Source organism: Cydia fagiglandana, chromosome 18 (assembly GCF_963556715.1).
Source record: "Cydia fagiglandana chromosome 18, ilCydFagi1.1, whole genome shotgun sequence".
NCBI classification, from domain to species: Eukaryota; Metazoa; Arthropoda; class Insecta; order Lepidoptera; family Tortricidae; genus Cydia; species Cydia fagiglandana.
Genome location: NC_085949.1, coordinates 4,119,300 through 4,142,721, shown reverse-complemented (window position 1 = coordinate 4,142,721; position 23,422 = coordinate 4,119,300). Strand labels below are relative to the sequence as shown.

General features: G+C 36.1%; 1 protein-coding gene across 1 annotated transcript in view; it reads right to left on the bottom strand.

The window, feature by feature from the left end:
- LOC134673265 (homeobox protein prospero) overlaps window positions 1–23,422 on the bottom strand; it is a 152,216-nt gene that overhangs the window by 77,788 nt on the left and 51,006 nt on the right. Inside the window, exon 3 of the mRNA XM_063531230.1 lies at window positions 4,465–4,523. The gene's annotated coding sequence lies outside the window, so the exon portion shown is untranslated. The remainder of the gene's footprint in view (window positions 1–4,464; window positions 4,524–23,422) is intronic.

The following is a 23,422-nucleotide window of genomic DNA, read 5'->3' as shown; positions in this document are numbered from 1 at the left end:
CTATAAGTGTTTTGAAGCATCATCAAATTACAATTTTTATACATCATTTTTTTAATAGTACAAATCCTTATAAACATGATTTTAGTATTTGTTTGTGGATTAGTTTGTACATCAGCAAAACCGTGAAAACGATGCCCATTACACTTTCAAAACCACAGTCAGTAGACAGACATTGATTCAAGTAATTAAGTGAAACCTCATTTAAAATGGCTACCAAACTAACCTCAGCCAATAAAACGCGTTACGTATGCACAATCAATTTATTTAGTGCTGAGCCCTCGCCCGACCTAGGTACGCTACGTACTCTAGGTGCATACAAAGCGGCAATGTCCACTGCTCTTACGAATACGAATTTTCGCACACACACTCGCACAGTTTTACCACACGCGCGTATCTGTATAAAATTTATGGTGCACACTTTTGCAGAGGCTCAGCTATACCACTACAGGGGGAGGCACTGTGTTCTTGTAGCTTACCGGAGTTCAAACAAAACCAGTTTAAATATGATCCTTGATGACGAATGATTTAACGATCTCTCCAGGTCAGTTATACACTGGATGGCTGAAACAAATAGTGGTGGGAATAACAGCGCTGGTCAGCCCGTATCGACGAGATTTATAACCTCTGCGTTGCTAACTCCAGTAAGACTGTATGCATCTGACAGTTGAGGACTTTATTTCATGCCAGTATCATTTGCCGTTTAAATTTAAATTTGGAACGTAAGTTCGATTTTCGAAAACGCAGACGCGCAAAACGATGATTATTTGAAAATGTGTGGGGAGGGTGGGGGGAGTAGGCTGACCCGAGCGTGTTTGTCTATTGCCGCGTTTTCCTATTCAACGGGTGAGTTTTCTGAGCCCATTGCGCCCCCCTCCCCCCTTTGAGCTTCACTGTTTTTATTAAAGGAATTATGGCGTTCGGGATAAGTACCGGCTACTTATATTGATTAGACTGCTTATAGGATCAAGTGCATTCAGACGGATCAATATTTGCACTAACGGACTGAGCTGGAACTTTGTTAGCTTGCAAATTGCTAAATCTTTTACAAGCTTCCTATTCGTACCATCGCGCCATTAATTAAAAGTACATACCTACTGTTAGTTAATAAACAAAATAACACTGCACTTTTGATATATGTAGACAGTCAGAGTTAATACCTACATTTGTATACCTAATCACTACACCTTATAAAACAAAGTCCCCCGCCGCGTGTTTGTATGTTTGTTGGCGGTAAACTCAAAAACTACTAAACGGATTTTCATGCGATTTTCACCTATCAATTGAGTGGTTCTTGAGGAAGGTTTAGGTGTGTAATTTATTAACCCGTGCGAAGCCGGGGCGGGTCGCTAGTACCTTATATCTATAATAAATTATAGATATCGATAGGTATATTAAAGAAAATACATGTTTAGACATCTTTGTATTGAATTAAACGTAGTACATACTAATATTTATTCTGTGATAAAACTGACATTTGATTTCCACTAAAATCGATTCAAAAAGGGAACAAGAACGATCGTTAATTCTGGCCTGTAGGCGTGATCAGAAACTCATAACGGCCGCGTCAAGTCTTATCGGAGACCATAGATAGACGAATTGAACGTTCGGTTTTCGTTCGGAATTCGAACGTTCGCGTGCCTTGGCCTTATCGGATTAAAAATATTGGCTGCGAAATTCGGGATTCGAAATTTAAACGGATTGATTACCAGCCAGTAATGTCGGCCGATTTCAATCACTTTTGAATTTTTAACTGTTTGACGTTTCTATTCAAAATCGATTCGATCTTAATTCATTTGGGAATGTAAATTGCTTGAGTAGTCAATAAATTGGAATTCTGGATCACTATGTGTTTGGTATTGTGTTACAGTCAAAGTGTTACAAAGTTAGCTATTTATGTATATCGGATGGCTTTCACTAAAAGTTTTTATAATTTCAGAAAACAAGATTAAAGGAATGAGCTGATTTTGTAGTTCTAATTTGAAATGTAGGTACAATAGAGATCATTTTGGACTTACACTAAGTTGGATTGAACTTGACGTAACGAGGTATAAATTATGCAAGGTTACTTAAAAAAACGTTCTATTTTCATGGTTCAAAAAAACTGCGAAATTACATAAATAAAGCCTTTGTTCTATATAACTTGTCATGTCGCATAAGTTGAAAATAACTTGATTACCTTCTCTTTAGTTACACGGATAAAATAGGGTGCAGACGTACACATACATTTATATGTAGGTAGTAACTGCCCGTGGTAGGTTGCCGCGAAAATTCGGCTCTTCAAATATTCACAACTTTTGCGAATGGGGAGGCGTAATGAAAAACGGTGAAATTTTGGACATCCCTAGTCCATTGTACGTACGATCGACGTCAAAGACATGGTTACACTATACACTTTTGTGCCTTGCTACATTGTAATAGGGTTTATTTTGTGTAAATATATTTGACATCGTACAGGTAATAAAAGTAGTATGTTCGTCTCGTCTATTAGAGTTAGGGTTGAACAATTTTAATCTACTTTTCACGTTCCCTCCATTTGTAACGGCAAAAAGTTTTAAATTGTATTATTTTTGAGTATAATCAAACATGACGTTTACAATGACACTGCCTCACTTTGTTCTGTTCAAGCCAGTGCAAAGTTAGCGTAGACGGACTCCATACTTTGTCTTATTTTTAGAACATGATTATAATTAAGGGCCCCCCACATCTGGCGTCTTTCGAGCGTCGCGTCGGCGTCTACAATTCTATGGCCAACATCGACGCAACGTCGACGCAGCGTCGACGCAACTGCGCAGCGACGTCATTTTCCATAGCGCTGGACCGACGCCGACAGACGCCGACGCTCGAAAGACGCCAGATGTGGGGGGCCCTAAGATTGGCTAGGTATCTATTTAGAGTTTCTAAGAATAAAAAAGTTTTCCTTCTGCTCTCTAATGACTGTAAAAAAACGGTACCATATACTGTTTTTCGAAAAACCATCAACTTTAGGGTTACTTAGACTCAGAATCACGAGTACTATTGAATGAGACAAAGAAAAAAAGTGGCCTCAGTTTTTCATACAAATTTTGGGTGTCAGTTTTGTAACGGTCCATAGAAAATGTATGTGAAAATGCGTTACAAAATTGTAATTTTGGTGTGGGTCACATTTTTTTCTTTTTATATCGATAGTCCTCGGAGTAGAAATAACCCCATAAGTTGATGGATTTTCGAAAAAAGTAAATGGTACACTTCTAAGTGAAATGCCCTTATAGGTAAAAATATCTGCAATCAATACTAGAATTGCTATCTTCCTTATACTATAAAGTCTTACTATTGACATATTGATATATTGTAATAGTTAATTAGGTACTAACATTAGGAACGTAAGTCTACTAACAAATCTGTATGAGTCCATAGTTGCTCGAAATAAATATTTTTCATTTCATTTCATTTCATTGAACGCCATTATCATCGTAGTGACATAACGTACGCTTCAAATTTGTTTCTGTTTCCTATGCATAGTGTACACTAGCGTAGATATCTTTTTACACACACGCCTACGCCATGAGCACGTCCCGTGATTATTCCAAAATTCATGCCCCGCCTGCCGACCACAGACAAACCCGATCCATTTTATCCCGTTGCAAGCCGGACAAAAGTGGACGAAACCGGTTAGCGCTGGGACTGACCGGTTTTGCAGTTTAGGCTGAGTTTACACTATAAAATACCCACTGTATAACACCCACTTTCAAAATAAATAAGCTGCTTTGTTTAGTTTTAGATTATATTTTATGTTATTCATGCACTTTGTAAATAATGTACACAATGTTTGTTTGTATTTCTCTGATGTAAGTGAATAATTCTTTTGGAGAAATAAATTTTTAAACCATAAAATAACGCGCCAAAAGGATCTGCTCATGTAGGTAATAGTTGTACAAATAATAGTTATTTGTATTACAAGGGGGCAACGCTCGCAACGCTCAAGATTCCATTTATCGAGCCACTCGCTACGCTCGTGGTTCAATTTTGGAATCTTTCGCTTGCTCGGGTGTCAATAGGTATTAGCACGAGCGGTTAAACAAAATTTGCCCCCGAGTGAAACACAAAATTTTTCACCACACCAACCCGAAGCAAATATTAAATGTAAAATATGAAACAAAATCAAATCCAAATGAATGTTATTAAATATTTATCATCCAAAATCATCATTTAAAAGTAATAAATAAGTCATAAATTCAAAATTTGCATTTGATTACTTTGCCTCACATGTGAATAAAATGCAACTTTGCTATCAGTTTTTGAAGCGCAAAGTAAGCCTTTCCGAGCTGGTGTGGTGAAAAGATATATTTCTGTTGTCACCAGATCATCAGATCATCATATTGATCAGTACCTATGTTGCTTATATAAAAAAATAAGATTTAGGTATTGGAACGTTGCTACTTAAATAATGTACTTAATATATACCTAGATATAATAAACAGAACTTACCATTAATGTGATTTTTGAGACTTATCCAGACCAAAATATGCCCGTGGCCTCCGATGGATCTGAAAAAAAATGAAAAACCTGTATTAATTAAAAAAACAACAAATATTAGGCAATAGAATGATTAGATAGAGATAAGTTTAAAGGACCGTCCAGACGGAATGGTCAAATACCTAATGAAAATTTTATAAGAAAAAGCATTTAGGTATAGCGTCCACACGTACACAATTTCATGGTAGAATCGGCGAGCCAATGTCCTACAATTTCATCAGACTGCACGAAAAATTGTTCCGTCTGGACTGGGATTTAATAAGACTAAATAAAAAAAGACCACACTATTTAAAGCTTTAAAGAGTTCTTAAATCAGTATTTTGCCAATCAAGTAGCTAAAGCTAATCTGAATACATTTTGTTAACTCTTAGATAAGTTTCACCCCTCCCCCCTCACCCTTTATCGACTAGCATTATCGATATCGATCTATCGATCAATAGGGGTGCACGTGTGGACCACCCGCTGGTGGCGCGTGCGCCGTTTTTTGTTTCTTAAATAGTTAATTTTGAAAAGGTTTTATCTTAGTAAATTATTGTTTTAAGATTATAATTTTTTATTATAAAGGTCAGGTAGGCGCTACGCCCGTATGAAAAAGAAAGGTTTCACAAATTTTGCTAAACTAAGAAAATCTGATGCAAAATTAATACCCTCGTAAGCCCCGTGTATTTGTACAAGTACAAATTAAATTCGAATTTGGACCTCATATAGAAAAAAATCCAAATACAAAAGCGCCAAAAATGCATTGGGTCTCACAGGGTTAAAATAAGTTTCAGTCGCAGAATATGAAAAAATTAACGGAAAAACTTATTGTTTAAAATATTGGTTAAACTGCCATTTAAAATACTTTTAAGGTCCAAAATCGAAAAAAAAAACTAATATTTGCGGCAACGGCAAGGTGTCAAACATCAAGGCTACTACAATTAAGTAAATACTATTGAAATCTTTAAATATTCCATTCCTTCATCTCAACCATCATAAAAGAAATCAATAAAAATTATGTCAAATTAACAATAACACAGCTTACAAAACCGAAAGATGTTTCTGACCAGGTGCGTGTACGCATTGACCTTTTATTGCGTTTTTTTGCGTTTAGAAGAGGTTAGGTAATAAAGGAAACCCTTGTGCGGCGGAAGTAATTTGTAAGTGTATCGTTTTTACGCTGATTTATGAGGTTTGGAGTGTGAAATGTGCTCGCTGTTTGTTACTCTGTGCAATATGCCTCGATGTTGTTTTTATAGTAGGTACTTAAATGATAAGTATTGCACGTTTAATTACTTATTAATAAATAACTTAATATCAGATATATTACCTATTAATCAACATTCCTCGCTATTTAAATAACATTCCGTGGATACTAGTTCTATTGAACAGTTTTTATAGAAAACATAATCGAAACTATAAGTTCAAAAGTTTAGTTCAAATTATAGGTATTTATGATTTAAAAAAAATGATTTATTGTAAGCACAGACAGTTTCGTAACGTGACATTTACGCGTTCTGATGGATTTTGCGCAAAATGTCAATTTTTAAGAAAAAATCTTAAGAATGGCAGATGTTAAAGCAAAAGTGAACAATTAAGACATTATTCATAAACGCGCTAGCTACTAATCGTTTGTCTTAATCTGTCATTTTGACTTATGTATTTGTAAGTAAGAGATAAAATATAAATTAACTGATTGAGGTTTGTAAAATATTTTCATAACAGTAGCTAATTATTTTATAATTAAAACATTCAGTGCCAGAGATGGGTAGTGAGTAAATACTCACGGGTAAATACCGAGTAAATACTCAGTATTTACTCAATATACCCGTATTTACTCGTTTATACCCAAATTGGTGGGTATAAACTATTTAGAGTGCTGAAAGGGGCATATAAATTTGAAATATAGGTGTATTTTGTAAGCCGCTACTGGATTGAGTACTCAAAATTGTAAGAAATGTATTTTTAAGAGGGGCACTCCATACATGTAACCAGAGATGGGCATTAATCGATTAACTTTTTAGTTAACTAATCAATCGATTAAAAATATCAATCGTCATTTTTTAATCGCGATTAATTTAGTTGCGATTAAATTAGTTGTGAGAATGTACAACTAACAACTAAATTAGTTTTAGTTTCAATCGACTAAATTTCACGGTTAAATCTATATTAAAACTATGTCACTACCCTTGCCATCTTCAGCATCTGTCGAGAGAGTTTTTTCATATGCCACAATGATGAATCTCCCTAAATAAAATAGGCTCTCAGATCATCTATTTGAAGAAAGAGTAGTATTGAAAACGAACTTAAAAAAGTAAACATATTCTATAGATTATTTTACTCGTGTTGTATTTGTTGTGAGTACTCTAATTTTTAAGTACATTTATATGATTATATTTATGAGCAAATTTTGATTATGTAGTTTATTATATGCAGAGCTTGATATATTGTATTGAATGTTATACTTTATATATAATGGGTAAAGAAAGTACATAGTAAAAAAATATTTACCAATGATTATATCCTTTATTTTTAAACCTATCACAATATTGGAAATGTGTCTGTTTTATTAATTATAAACATTTTTTTTATATTACTCACTGATTAAATTTATATTACTTATATTACTCACTGATTAAATAATAAGTAAATGTCACAAATGCAAAACATACTTCGCAAATTTTAATTGAGCATGCATAATGTTATGATGTATGTACAAACATGTTGATTATTTATAAGCTTTTTTGATTTTTTGATACTTTTTGCTTTGAATGTTTCATATACAAAGTTTGATTTATTATAGCTGTGTTTTTTAATGTTTTATATCATAACATATGATATGAACATTTTATCGTATATAGAACGTTGATTTGATATTTTATTATTTTAATTATTATTTTTACGATTGACATTGATTAACAACAAAATACAAAGTTTTATTTATAAAATTGTGTTTTAAGTGTCAATGCACAAAGTACCCAATCTTTATTTACCCTTAGATAAGAGAAATTTTACACTCCATAAAAATGGTCAAAATATCGCAAGTAACACATGTGCTATTTCATTTTTATACATGCGTTAATAAGTCCTAATCTGCTGGCTGTCAACATAGCCATACCGAGGTTTTCCATTTAATTTGCTTCTAACATTAGTCGCGGAAAAAATAGTCTAACTAATTAGTCGATTACAAAAATTAGTTGTCCGTAATCAATCGGCAACTAATTTAGTTGCAACTAAATTAGTTGCACTCTATACAACTACGATTGATCAGTCGTCGTTTTCAATCGTCAGTCGCAATTAATTATTTTAGTCTTAATCGTTAATCGTTAGTCGATTACATTTTGCCCATCTCTGCATGTAACTAATTGTCACAAAAAAAAAATCTCAGAAACCACCAACATGTTGCACATCATTAAATGGGTCTTTAAAAATAACTGGAATGTTTCTAAGAACATTCTTGGATAAGTTGAATATTTTTGGAAAAAAATCATTTCGAAAGGCCAAAATAATGTTTATCTCTCTATAACTTTAGAACCAAAGTTCAGAAAAAATATGAAAACATATTGGGAGATTAGCCGTATAATAGAGTCCAAAAAACAATATTTTTAACATCCTCGGCTGAGCCATTTTTGAGTTTTCTTTAAAAAACCCTTAATAAAAGGTCGTAAGTGCCGCGTAAACACGCACTTTTGCGCGACATGCACTTATCTAGAACATCGGTAGAATTTAAGGTTCTCATATTTTTAAAGTAAATACCTTCTTATTTAAAACAAAATTGTTAACAAAATTTGCCTCTCACTAATAATTACCTTTTTTTCCTAAATTAAGCGTCCTCTATGCTTTTTATTTTATAGATATTGTTAATACACGTTAGCACTCTTCAATAAAAGACAATTTTGTTCTTAAATCTCACTTTTTGAATAATTTATAAGCAATCGTTTTTACCCACCTAAATGAGTAAATACGGGTATTTATCGGGTGCTTTGAGTAAATACCGAGTAAATACTCAGTATTTACTCACCCCTACCCATCTCTAAGTGCCAGCGACTCTCTATATACGGGTTTCTGTTTCGTATTGGCGCTTTTTGCTACATATGGGAAAACAGTGTTATCGGCTACGCTCGTAGCGCGTAGCTCGCGCTGGCAGTAAATATGTAAACGCTTTATTTTTAAAATTGTTATCGTATTTTGTTTCTTTGAAAACAATTGCACTTTCTTGTTTTCTCAGCTCAACATTATTTTCACATTCAACAGTCTATATGACACCAAGCTCAATTACCTATTTAAATCTAAGCTACGTGCTTCTTAATTAATTGCCAATCTAATCCTATATTACCATAAGCGTCTCAAATAAACGGCCCGATTCGAAGTTTATGATACCTCAAATCTTACGACTAGAAACGATATAGATTAACGTCAGTGTCAAAAGTGACTTTTTTGTTTGAAGTAAAGTACTTTTGACACTCACACATCTAATCCATATCGTTCCTAACTGTAATATTTGACGTATCTTAAAGTTCGAATCGGCCCGATAGGCTCTCAACAGTCTCAAACCCAATCACCCACACTCGAAACCACAAGGCACACATTAATATTTATTTCGGCAACATGCGGGCCGAGATCTTGCCACACAATAGCTTGGAATTGGACTACTTGGCCCAAATTGGCCAACTTCCCGCATCCTTGGCCCCCCGCGGGCCAAAAAAATGTCTTTAATTTTGGCCCAATTGCGTTGACAGCTCAAGACGCGGGAGTGATTGATGTGGAATTGCTTAAAGTGATACAGTTGCACACAAACGAGTGCATTGTAGAACGGAACCAGCCAAGTGCGAGTCGGACTCGCGCACGAAGGGTTCCGTAACATTACGGTTGTTGTTATAGCGGCAACAGAAATACATCATCTCTGAAAATGTCCATGTCAACTGCCTAGTGCCTAGCTACAGCCTGGTGACAGACAGACGGACAGCGGAGTCTTAGTAATAGGGTCCCGTTTTTACCCTTTGGGTACGGAACCCTAAAAATAGAGTCAGGCCAAGATGACTCGTCTGCATAGCATTTGCAATGACGGAGTGAGGAAATGTCATCATTAGTGTTGTAGAAAGTTAGTTTATACTTACGGACTCTGACCGATTTGATACCATCTTATGTGAAAACTGCAAATTATTGTATGAAATGAGCAAAATCGAACCAAACTACAAATACGTAAGCACATTTGTTCATATCTTGCTTATAGTTATGGTTAATAAGTACCTAACAAGACTTAGATTTTTATGTAGGCTTATATATCTACTTTAGAATAGAATAATATACCGCGTAATAGTTAACCCTTTAACGTATCAGATCATAAGAAATACTCAATTTAAGCCATTGCACTAAGGTAAGGGTGGCACAAAGGCACAAACTTTATAGTTTTCAAAATTCTTTTCAAGGAGAAAATACAAAAATTTTGGCAATTTTTTCCTTATAAGTACTTACTTAATTTCTTAATTGTACCCTATGTATAAATTTATTCCGACCCCATATTCTTCCTACCCACAATTTAAAATTAACTGCATCAAATGACGAAAACGTAATCTCATATTTAATTACACGAACGAGTCTACCGTGATATAATTTCATTGTTTTGACCTTAAATTCCGACGTTCTAACAGAGTTGCACCAGCTGTGGTCACGGAAAGACTGACGCCCCAGCAAATGTCGACGGAGATATAAATAACCACGAAACTAATAAATATGTGTACAGAATGCGAGAGTTTAATGTGTTATAACGTAATCCCAGCCACAAAAGCTATATTAGCAGTACGGATGTTTACATACAAGCAGACTCGTTTCTTTACACCGGAAAGAACCAATTTGTAGTCTCACCAACGGTGAATCACTTGCGTTTGACCTGATCAAGTAACCCGGCAAATTATAGGGTTCACCCCTTCAGTGGTAGTACTCGTCATAATCATAATATTGTCTTGTCAATGTGACACGAGGTTTCGGAGTTAAGAGCCAACAGGAGTGGATATCTCCATACAAACGTGCTCCACTGTTTCCTCCGTGGGTTTTGATGCTAAGAGCAATGAATTTTTCAACACAGATTGATATTGTCAATATCTGTGTCGGACCGTTTGGTTCTTTTTGATATTTTTGTTTTCTAAGGCGCTAGAGCCCTTCAAAAATGGCCAAAATGGCCTCATTGACTATGCCGCAATGAGAGGCGTAGTATTCAAAACTAATATCAATTTGCCAAAAAAGCAAAACGGTCCGACACAGATAATTTTATAATCATTTGGATTTCCAAATTTGGTTACGATTGGTTAAGTTTTGGAGGAGGAAACAGTCGAGTACGAAACCTCGATTTTTGAGATTTTTCGCCTTTTCCTTACCATCGCACTAGTTTTAGGAGCCGCTTCCGTTAGCGAGACGGGTATATTTACCTAAAATATTTAAAACTCAGCTCCTGTTTCGTCTTAAAGGTGTCTGTGATAGTGACACTACATTGATAAATAAAAGATACGCCCTTACAGCTACCACCAGTTTTGACATTGACAGATACGCTCGCGTCTAGGTAAATTACTTTCTATACATCTCGCTTGCACTAATATGCGAGTACGAGCGAGAAGCATAGAAAGTAAGTTACTTATTAGACGCGAGCGTATCTGTCAATGTCAAAACTGGTGGTAGTGGTTCTTGGGGCGTTACCGAAATATGATTCAACGATATTTTTAAAATAGAGGGACAAACTCCGATAGTGCCGTATAGAGAATAAAAAAATGTCTTCGAAAAAAGCAAAAACGTGGCTGAGAAAATCGGTCAGGATCCTTAAGGTTAAATATACATCCATACCAGAAACCGCAAACACATCTATTACATAATTACGTCAATCATAAGTCTGTCGATTCAATTAATGTTGTATACAAACAAGTCGGACGTAATTCAAACGCGTACGCAACAGGATCACATGACATCATACCCTGTAATCATATAATGTATGTATGTATGACGCTTCACGGCGGTCCCACGGCCACTTAAGACGGTGACGTCACAGGAACTGACGTAAGACTGCTAGCACACAGAGTTACACAGTAAAATAGAAGGGTCGATTGTGTGATTTGTTATCTGACAGTGATTTAGTTTAGAGCACTGTCAGATAACGTTACGTTTTTGATATACGCTGACTATATATTTATGTACCTCTTTTATTTGCCTGTCAACCCTGCTACTAAAATAAATACGAGTAGGTACCTAGTTACAAAACTTAAATTTTTTAGTTGGCTGCCGCTCAGAAAGTTGAATTCAATATAACGTCAGGTGACAAGCAAAAGTTACTAATTACTAAAAAAAATTCAAACAATAAATTGACCTTCTTTTAGTACTAATATGGTTCACTATGGTTATGTACTTGTGGTGGTACCACACGTTTCTTAGTCACAGTTCTTAGTGAATTTTGCTTGTCGCCCGACGAAAATATTGTGCCAAAAAAAGGAAAAATGTTTATTTGCAATAAACGAGTTTTAACATATTTGGTTTAATATAAAAGGTACAAAAAATAGAATGTAAAACAATAAAAGTTAAACTTTAGCTTAGCTTAAAAAAACATTGTTTATCTTTTTTGACAAATAAAATTGCATTTTCCGTGGCAAGTTTACATATGTGGCCCGCCGCTCGCTAGGGTAAGTATGTAAAAGTCCTGTTAAAGTTTTCTTATCTCTTTCATTGAGTCAATACAACGAAATAGAACAACAAGACTACTGTCTCACCACTACCCACTACGCGTTTCTTGAATGAACGTACACGTTCTTGCGTTGTGCGTATGTGTGTGTGTATGAATGGGCAAACGTCACGTTTACGGTGCGAGTAAGATGGGCAAACACGGACACCCGGATTTGATCTTAGGCTTTATAGGTTCGTGTATAGTTTGATTTCGAATACGATTGTCTGTTACTGCAAAGCTCGTTCATATTTTGTAGTTTAGCGACAATTTCAGGTCTTAAGAATATGTTGGTAGGGTCAACATTATTTTCGATGTCTTGTTTTTTGTCCCAAAAATACTTTATTGCACACTACAAAACAAAAGTTATGTATTCTACATTGGAGTTTAACGGTGTGTGTGTAAAAATATGATACAGATATTTGTTCCTGAGTCATGGGTGTTTTCTATGTATTTTAAGTATTTGTATATTATATATATCGTTGTCTGAGTACCCACAACACAAGCCTTCTTGAGCTTACTGTGGGACTTAGTCAATCTGTGTAAGAATGTCCTATAATATTTATTTATTTATTTATTTATTTATATGACGGAGTGGAGCTTTTTCTATGAGGTGAAATTTAGTTTTTAATTTGTTTCAAGATAATTATAATCTGCAGCTAGAAAGACATGCAATAGCATTCAACTTTTTTTATTTATTTGATAAAAGACAATAGTTATTTGTACAACAAGAGATCAAAGTTTGATATTTCTTCGAGTGCTTATTTTGAGTCCCGTGCAAGCGAAAGATTCTATAATAGATTCACGAGCGTAGCGAGTGTATCTAATTTAGAATCTTGAGCGTAGTAAGGGATTCAAAAGCGCACGAGATGTAAATAACTTTGATCTCGTGTAGTACACAAAATTTTTCACCCTAAGCAGTGAGAACATACCTAGAGGGACAGAGATAATAGAACCCAAGTATATCGAACTTGTATTAGACCCCGCATGTTGAAATGACATTTGACTATAAAGGTCACTTGAATGACATTTTGTCTCACTCAGTGAGCAAAATGCGATTTTGCTCACCTCACTCATTTTGTATCACTCAGTGAGCAAAATACGATTTTGCTCACTGAGTGAGACAAAATGACTCAGTGAGCAAAATCGCATTTTGCTCACTGGTTTTAAGAAGCAAAGTACCCTTGTTCGAGCTGCTGAGGTGAAAAAATAGATACTGGTCAGAAACAAGACAACGACAAGAATTTTGACCCGGTCTTTTTTTTACTCTAACATTTTTTTATACTTTTTTACTAGAATATAGGAAATGTAACTAGATAGAAAATTATGCGTATTTGATAACCTGAATCTATACACTGTCTATAAATTATAGTAGGTACCTAGAGTAAAGGAAGTAGGTACACTGAGTAGAGAAACTAAAATAGAAATAAATCGTAAATAAAAAAATTGTATTGTGTCCTTGAAATAACCACAAATTAAAACATTTTCATATAAACTAATTTAAATGGTTCTTAAAGTTAAAAAGAAACGTTATCATTTACTTACTACTGACAAAAACTTACTACTGACCTCAAATTTTATTGAACGCGCAGCATACGATACATTTCTCCTAATTTCTAATCCCCTCCATCTTTCATTAATACCAGTAATCAAGCATAAAATTAACGCACGGCACACGCCAGAGCTAAGGGCGTCGGGCCTTATGGCACCAAGTTCCAATTCCAAGACATCTGTCCTCACACCTGCCCGGCCTCCCCTTAACAACTACTGCCACGCCAATTTCAACTTTAAAGCTTTCACATAAGGTTCAGTTTCAAATGAGGTCGCGTCCGTGTATTATGGTTTTGGCACAAGGTCCAATGCTCCCGTCATTAATGATAACGCGTCATTAAAATTCGGAAATGACTGACAGTTTTTCAAGTCCAATTGTTCTAGGCGCGGTCAAGTGTGGTCATATTGAACAGTTGGGAGTAACGTTTTTTTGTTAACTATGTCGTTCGAAAGGAACCCTGAGCGCTGCGAGGGTGTCAAGGCACAAAATTTAACAAACTTTTCCACCGAGAGTAACACAAATTTTTTCTACCCTCTGACCCGAGAAGATTTAAATCCCTCCTAAATTGTAGGTGCTAAGATTACCATCCTCTACACCAATGTAACCGGCGTTACCTCAAACCAAGCAAACCAAACAAACAATAAATACATCCAAAACAATAGCCCTGCTCGTACCGACACAGGCGCCACAAAGCATGAATGAACCCACTTAACTTTTTAAATTCGAAAATCGAAACGGCTAATCGAAGGCTGCGATTCGCATCTGCGACGCGTGCGCTTACATTCTAATTTCGAAACGACTTAACTGACACAATTTCCCGATTTAAAAAGCTCGAGGGAACGGTCTTGAGTTTCATTTGTTTCCCACACTATAATACTCCTTATTTGCAGGATGTTATAGTCTGGAATCGCGTGTATATATACGAGGACTTATGTTATTTTGATTTGCGAGTTAAGATCGGATGTTTAGTGATCGCGGTTTGCAAAGATGCGCATACGATGATCGATGGATGTCTGTTTTCGGATCAGGTTTCTGTTATTAATGGTTTTGGAATACGGTAGTGCCAATATGGTTTGTTGGTGTTTGTTTTTTAAACACCTTGTGACTTTTTTGGAGGTTTTTTTAGCGAATTACTAAAATGCGAAGAGGCCTGGCAACTGCTTGTTTTAGATTTTACTACACTGTACCTACTAGTGTAACTATTCGATAAACAATTTTCATTCCTCATTGTATGTATGTGTATTTAATTTTGGAAAATTTCAGAATTCAGTAAGTAATTTCAAAGTCAGTTTAAGTTATTTTATTGATTTAGTTTAAGTAATGATGTAGGTTAAGAGGTGTAAAATTACTTTTTAACATATTATTTTAAAGCAATGTGTCCTGCGCTCTCCATTGTTTAAAGCAATGCTGCCAATGCGCTCTCCATTGTTATCCTTAAGATATAGGTAAACGAATAAATTTCTTCTAGGGATATAGAGTCAGACCAAGAAAAGACTGCAGCGGATTTGATAGCCCACGCAGTGCAAGTATTATTTTTAACGTCAAACTTCCATGAAATTATGACTTATAAAATAACATTGGCATTGCGAGGGCTATCAAAATCGCTGCAGACTTTTCGTGGCTCTATATATTTCGCCTTTTACGTTCCTATTCCTCTAAAATATACATCGTGCACAATAAAGTACTTAAATTGTATTTTCACAAGTACCCTCGAACAAGCCACAGAAGCATCCCCTTTCTCCTCGCACCCTCAAGCCGTATCGATCCGCGCCTGCGCCTTGCAGCTGCGCCCGCGCCGGCCAGAGGGGCACGAGCGGATTACCGCCATGTTGGATCGATACTCTTCGATCTTTGAGTGTTTACGGGCCACCTAGTGGAGCCAGTGTTTGTCAGGTAGCAATTAAATCGATTCAAGACCGGTCTGGCCTAGAAGATGGGTCTATGAAGCCTTGGTCTTGAGTTCGAATCCCAGTAAGGGCATTTATTTGTGTGATACTGCTTAGGAACTAATAAACTGAAAATAGATATCAAATACTAAAGAAATCAATTTGTTCCCTAGCTGTTGTTGCTTATTAATAATTTATTAAGAGAAATGAAAACAGATGTACTTATGATGATGGTAGGGATGTCTGCTAAACTACAGAATTTAATTGCATATAATCAGAGTAGTTCTTCAAACTGTTAATCTTAAAGATTCCTACTTATCATCAAATTAAAACGTCGGAACACAAATTGATAACCACAACCAGACCACAGAAGGTAACACCAGAAAAAACAACCACCTGGTTCGATTGTCTTAAGCGCCATGTTATGAAACCGTAGACATTTGATACGCCCATTCTGACACCGGATCAAACAACATGTGTAGCGATCTTATCATCCACGTGCCTTCTCTAGCCATTACAATTTGAACTCTAATTCAAACGTGAAAAGATTCTAAATCGTACACAACAGCGCTTCAGGTTAATGCCGTCTTAAGAATACGTTCAAGATGTTTTAGATCTTAATGGCTTGAGAATATGATTCGATTTTGTTCAAGGGAGTTTTTACTACGATATAGTGTAGGTGCGAGCGTAAGATCAGCTGAGCGGATGTTCCATTTGATGAGATACAAAGTTAAGACGATATGTGGTTGGATGAAAGTGAACTTTAATTCTTTGCACTACAGCTTTTGACACCTCAAAATAATAGCAATTCAGTTTTTAACCGACTTCCAAATCTCAAAGAAGGAGGTTCTCAATTCGGTTGTATGTTTTTTTTTTATTTTTTTTATTTTTTTTTTTATTTTTTTTTATGTTTGTTACTCCATAACTCCGTCATTACTGGACCGATTTTAAAAATTCTTTTTTTAATTGAATGTATATGCATACAGATTGGTCCCGTTTTTGTCAAAATCCAGTTCTGATGATGGGATCCATGAGGAATCGAGGGAACTCCTCAAATCTTAAAGGCATACACATAGTGATTTTTAGTTTTTTATCAACGAATCAAGCATATACATCCAAAAAAGTGACATTTGATGAAGTGGAACTGCTGATGATGATCAGAACGGAACTCTTCAACGACGCATAGTTCACGGTTGGCGATTTGTCCTCTTCGTTATGTTTGTTAAGCAAGTTAAATTTTTAAGCCACATTTTTGTCAAGCTCGAGTTCTGATGATGGGATCCATGAGGAATCAAGGGAACTCCTCAAATCTTAAAGGCATGCGTATAGAGATTTTTGTATTTACATCAGAAAATCAAGCATTTTCATTAAAAACTGTTGCATTTGATGAAGTGGAACTGCTGATGATGATCAGAACAGAACTCTTCAACGACGCATAGTTCACGGTTGGCGATTTGTCCTCGTCGTTGTTTGTTAAGCAAGTTAAGTTTTTAAGCCACATTTTTGTCAAGCTCGAGTTCTGATGATGGGATCCATGAGGAATCAAGGGAACTCCTCAACTCTTAAAGGCATGCGTATAGAGATTTTTGTATTTCCATCAGAAAATCAAGCATTTTCACTAAAAACTGTTGCATTTGATGAAGTGGAACTGCTGATGATGATCAGAACAGAACTCTTCAACGACGCATAGTTCACGGTTGGCGATTTGTCCTCGTCGTTATGTTTGTTAAGCAAGTTAAGTTTTTAAGCCACATTTTTGTCAAGCTCGAGTTCTGATGATGGGATCCATAAGGAATCGAGGGAACTCCTCAAATATTAAAGGCATACGTATAGATTTTTTTGTATTGTCATCATAAAATTAAGCATTTACATTCAAAACTGTCGCATTTGATGAAGTGGAACTGCTGATGATGACCAGAACAGAACTCTTCAATGACGAATGGTACACGTTTGGTGATTACGAATTTCGATTTTGACTTGGACTGGGACCCGGACTCGGACTCATACCCGGATCCGGTTCGGACCCGGATCCGGTTCGGACCCGGACCTGGACTCGGATCCGGATTCGGACCCGGACTCGGAACCGGACCCGGACTCGGATCCGGACTCGGACCCGGTCTCGGACCCGGACACGGACCCGGACTCTGACCCGGACTCGGACCCGGACCTTGACCCAGAAAACCACTATGATACCTTAACTAAATAAACAACTATGATTACGTACCTACCATAAAATTAATGTAGGTATAAAGTACGATGATGCCAATCTTACTAGCCCCTCCCGCTTAAACCCCCGTACACCGCACGGCATGCCCCATTAAGTGGGTTAGGTTAGGTTTGAACTGCGATCCTCACAGAACCGAACAAGGATTAGGTTAGGTTAGAACTGCGAGCCTTACAGAAACGAAATGCTACTTGAAAAGTGGGTTTGATTAGGTTCGAACTGAGGAGTGGGTTAGGTTAGGCTAGAACTACGACCCTCATGGCTCCTCTTCACGGTGGGCCAACGCCGCCCACTCCAAATTTATGCGTTAGAGGGAGCAAGTGATAGTGCATGGCTGCGTCCCTTGGAGTGGCCGGCGTTGGCCCATCCTGTAGAGGAGCCATTATACAGAAGCGAAATGCTAGTAAAAAAGTGGGTGGTTTTACCTCCTTTTCTACATAGTGTACCATCTACAATAATCTTTCATCGGCCCCCATTGAAGTCGGTTTTTTTTTCTTAAAAATTATTTCAAGACACCGTTGCCGTCTTAAGGGTGTTCCGTCGTAGGATTATGAGCTTTAATCTCCTAGGAATAAATGTCAAGAGTAATACATAAGAAACTCATGTTTGGTTTTTTGAATGCAGAATCTGTTTGATCTTTTGATACAAAGTCGCAAGGTGTTTTGATGCGATTGCCGTTTTTTTATGCGAGATTTATAGGTTAAGTAATTTGTGCTTACTATTACATGCTCCTCCTAAATCTGTGAAACATATTGATATTAAAAAGAAATGAGAGGATACCTTGTCATCAGAATAAATATTATTATTCCCGAATCACTAATGTAACCTTCAATAATCCCCGAACAAAACAAACGTAGGGTGGCGGGGCATATGCGCACGCGACCAGTAATAATATCTAAAAAATAATAATAAATCCGGGTGAGGAATAAAGAATAAAGAATTTCACCCCCTGTTCCTGCCTTTATCTTGCAAACAGACTTGAATGGTAAGATAATAGGGGAGGTTCGCCCCCTTTGGTGCACCTTTGCGTCGCGTGCGCCCGCGCCGCAGGGGGAGCGTCGGCGTTGACGGTTGCGTTCAAATTTTTGGAACGCGTCTTGCAAATTCGTTGATGTTTAGAATGTTTGATGCTGGATAGCGATTCTGGGACATCAATGATACTGCGATTATAAAGTTACATAATAATTGCTAATTAATCATAATATAAGTTGAACGTGGCTTTGTTGCAGAAGTACATGTAATAAATGATTGTTTCAGTGAATTAAAATACAATAAAAATAGGTAAGTACTATTCATTGAACACCTCGATAGAAGAAAAATAAAATAATACGTTACGTATAGAGAAATACGGCGACTCAGATAAGTTATGTAATATAAACAGATTAGAATATTTTGATTCGTTTGCTCGTATGCGTACTATCTCGTAAAAAAACTGTTTCCTTCTGATTTCTTCACTTTACGCCCCCTAAACTAAATCCAGACACCCAACCAAAAATCTTAACCGACAACCGAAAAAGCGTTTGCAAATCCAAAGCCAATTACTCCATAAAAGGAAGCAAAGGACTTTGAGCCAGATACGCTTTGTGTACCTTTGATTACCTCTGCGACCATGCTAGGGCAACAAGTCGTTTGTAATCAACGGGTTTGTATGAGATACGACGTTCTGGCCTAGCATGATGGACAACGTATGAAACCGAAGACAATGTGCCGCGGTAAAAGGACGCATTACTTTTTGTTCATGCTTTTTTCTGTCTGTTGGCGTTGATTTTAATATTTGAATGTTAGGTCGCGAAAAGGTTACTGAGGAGCGTATTAAATACTCGTAATACCAGATTAAGTTTTTGGAGCAAATTATAATTTAATTCAAGATTGATCGCATATCTATTTACTCATTTCATCAAGAGAAACGTTCCCCACGCTAGCCCCAATACAAATTGGGAACTTAACATATAAAAAGTTTTTAGGTAACTTTGCAAATACAATGTATACCTACCTATGCAAGTTTCTTCACGATGTTTTCCTTCACGAAAAAGCAACATATAAATAATAGACCGGGAGATAGTGACACATTTTACTGGGTCATTTGTACCAGTATGGCGGTTCGTCAGGGGTCTAAGTACGTAATGAACGAAATCGGACGTTGTACGTAATGTCGGATAAAATACGAGTGTCGAACGATTTGTTCCACAAACATCCTCGTATTATTCGATAGTCCATAAAAAAGAAGTAGACGGTAGCGTAATGCCATACTTCTCCGGTGTGACTTACAGCCCGCCATACTGAGGCGAACACATTAATTAAAAAAAAACAATTCAATCATTTGTGCCAAGCTAATTTTTGCACAGGTGATCATCGTCGAGCAGCCATTCATGGACATCACCATGCCATACTTTTCGGATGGTTCCAAATGGCCGCCATACCGCCGCAAAGGAGTTAATTTTTTTTTATTGCTAAACGATTTGTACCATCTTGTAATTTTTTTTCAAGACTTTCTGTGTGATCATAAATGGAAATCTCGGTTTACTAACGAATGGGCCAAAAACGTTTCCCAAAGTATCACATCCCAAACTATGTTTCCCAAATTATCATTTCCCAAAAAAATGTTTGGCAAAACAACTTATCGCAAATGTTCAGTTAGCAATAGTCTTTTTTGGCAAGTTATTGTTTAGCAAATAATTACTTGGACAAGTTTCATTTTACCAAATATTATTTAGTCAAATGTATCATTAAGCATAACTTACATATCCCAAAATATTGCATGGCATACAATTTACATACCAACAGAGAGCTTAGGAGGCTGCAGAAAATGTAACGTCAAAAAAAAAAACATTCTTACTGCCAAAAATAAGGCCTGATTCGAAACAAATTTGACAAATTTAGAGTGATTTTTCTTGGATATTTTCTAGCTTACTTTATATATACACTACGACATTATAATTATCAGAATCACAAAATTATTATACCAAAAAATTTTTTTTTTATCAATTCTAAGATGATCAAAAAAATCAAATAAACGCCGCCGTCTTTTTAATTAGGCGCCAAATTGCTGTCAAAAACTTGATAAGTATGGAAGAAACTTGCACATAACTAATTTCCAACATAACCTGTTACCTAATATTATACCAATACTGAAAGGTAATTTCATTGCAATATCCATGAAACAATGAGGATCTAGACATATCTTCAAATATCTGGCGTATCAGGAATTTCGTCGATGTGGTGTCAGTTACCGGGCATTGGTTACTTTTCGACAGAGAAATCGACACCAACATCACTAAAAGAAACGGTTCGCAGCTTTAGTTTAATAATGCGGATTTCCAATATTACTTTGATAATATTTGGAGATGATCCACGATGTTTATGAGGCAATCAGCATGCTTAAGCCAGTACCCTCGAAATCGGACCAAAAAACTTGATTCAACAAAGTCCCACAGTATTGACCTATTGAACGGTATGGAGTGGAGTGTCCAAGGAATTAGTTCGTTAAAACAACAAAAACTATATGCAATATAATATTTCAAAATAAACATTGTTCTTGATAGGACTCAAACTAAGAAACTGTCAAAAAACACTGTCGGATGTATGATGGAGGGCATACAACAAAACTAACGACAGGAGCGGGAAGAAATGGAAAATGATGAATTTACTTATAAATAACAATTTTTAAACAAATTTTCAATAAATTATGGAAAAACAAATCTTGATTCAGCTAGCTTCAGTACCATTAATAGGGTTTTCAATTTGGCAGATTGAATTCGAATCAGGCCTTATGTAGTAAACGATCACTAAAATTAAAACTCCATTTTAATGTAAAATGATAACTAGATTTGTTACATCTTGCTATTCTATTAAAGCAAATAACACCAAAGTAATCATTGTAACCCAAAAATAGTAAATAACCACCAATATTTAAACCACATTTTAGTTTAAAATGTCATGCAAATTTTTTACATCTCGTTATACTATTAAATTAATTAATCCACTTCGATGACCTTTTTCTGGTACATAGTATTTCGTTTCTGTAAGGATCGCAGTTCTAACCTAACCTAACCCACTTTTCTAATAGCATTTCGATTCTGTGAGGGTCACAGTTCTAACCTAACCTAACCCACTTTTCTGATAGCAGTTCCGTTTTGTGAGAATCGCAGTTCAAACCTAACCCAACCCACCCAAATTACGTAGAATTTAACGTACCGATTAACATAACAAAAAGTACAAATTTAAATAGAGATGCCTATTTGTCAAATTTGCAAAGTGACAATTTTGACCAAACATCTTTTTGGAATATAATATTAGACAATAAAAAACGTTTGCTAAATAAGTTTTTGTCCTAATAACATTTGACAAAGTAAAATCATGCCAAATGATAATTTGACCAAATAAATTATATGCGAAGTGTGACTTTGCTAAAGGTTCCTTTGGGAAATGAAACTATTGCGATAAGTTTGTTGGGAAGTGAAATTTGGCGAAATGTATTTGGCCCAAACGAAAGTACACCGGAAATCTCATAATGCCATACCTGTAGGAGGTGGCAAATGTGTACAATATTTTTTATTTTAAGTATGGTGCCCCTTTTTCCCCCTATTAGAAGTATGGCAAATATAATAATGGTCACATTGCATCATATAATTTCCAAAAATCCAAATGCCATACTGGTACAAATCGTCAAAAAATTGTTTTTTGTTTTAAGTCTTGGCTTAAGTCTCACAGTCGTCCGCCCCGTAGTTATAATCTGAAATATTTTTTTTTAGGTATAATTGTATCCAAACAAACGGAATATGATGATGCCATGCTGTAAAAAATTATTTTACGTATACATAGTCGTATTTTTGAAACGTGTCGATTAAATAAGTTTTTCAAGTACGGCAGCACTTTTTCCCCCTACTAACTACTAAGTATGTCAATTATAATAACGGTCACATTTTATCAAATACTTTCCAAAAATTTAAATGCAATACTGGTACAAATCGTTTAGCAAAAAAAAACATTAACTCCCTTGCGGCGGTATGGCGGCCATTTGGAACCGTCCGAAGAGTATGGCATGGTGATGTCCATGAATGGCTGCTCGACGATGATCACCTGTGCAAAAATTAGCTTAGCACAAATGGTTGAATTGTTTTTTTAAAATTAATGTGTTCGCCTCAGTATGGCGGGCTGTAAGTCACACCGGAGAAGTATGGCATTACGCTACCGCCTACTTCTTTTTTATGGACTATCGGAAAATACGAGGATTTTTGTGGAACAAATCGTTCGACACTCGTATTTTATCCGACACGTTCGACTAACGCCCACGCGATTGGGCCGCCGGTACCAGCGCTATGACCATCATTTTTCTTTCCTTCATTACATGCTTAGAGCCCTGACGAACCGCCATACTGGTACAAATGACCCAGTAAAATGTGTCACTATCTCCCGGTCTATAACTGTCATATCGTCATAACAGTATTTAACAAGCCCCTATTAAATAAATCTAATCGATCAGCTTCCAGCAAGATCAGCTACAAAAAAATGTCTTATGTCAGTACTGAGATCGAGTCATATAGGCCCTTCTTTACACACGCAAAACATCG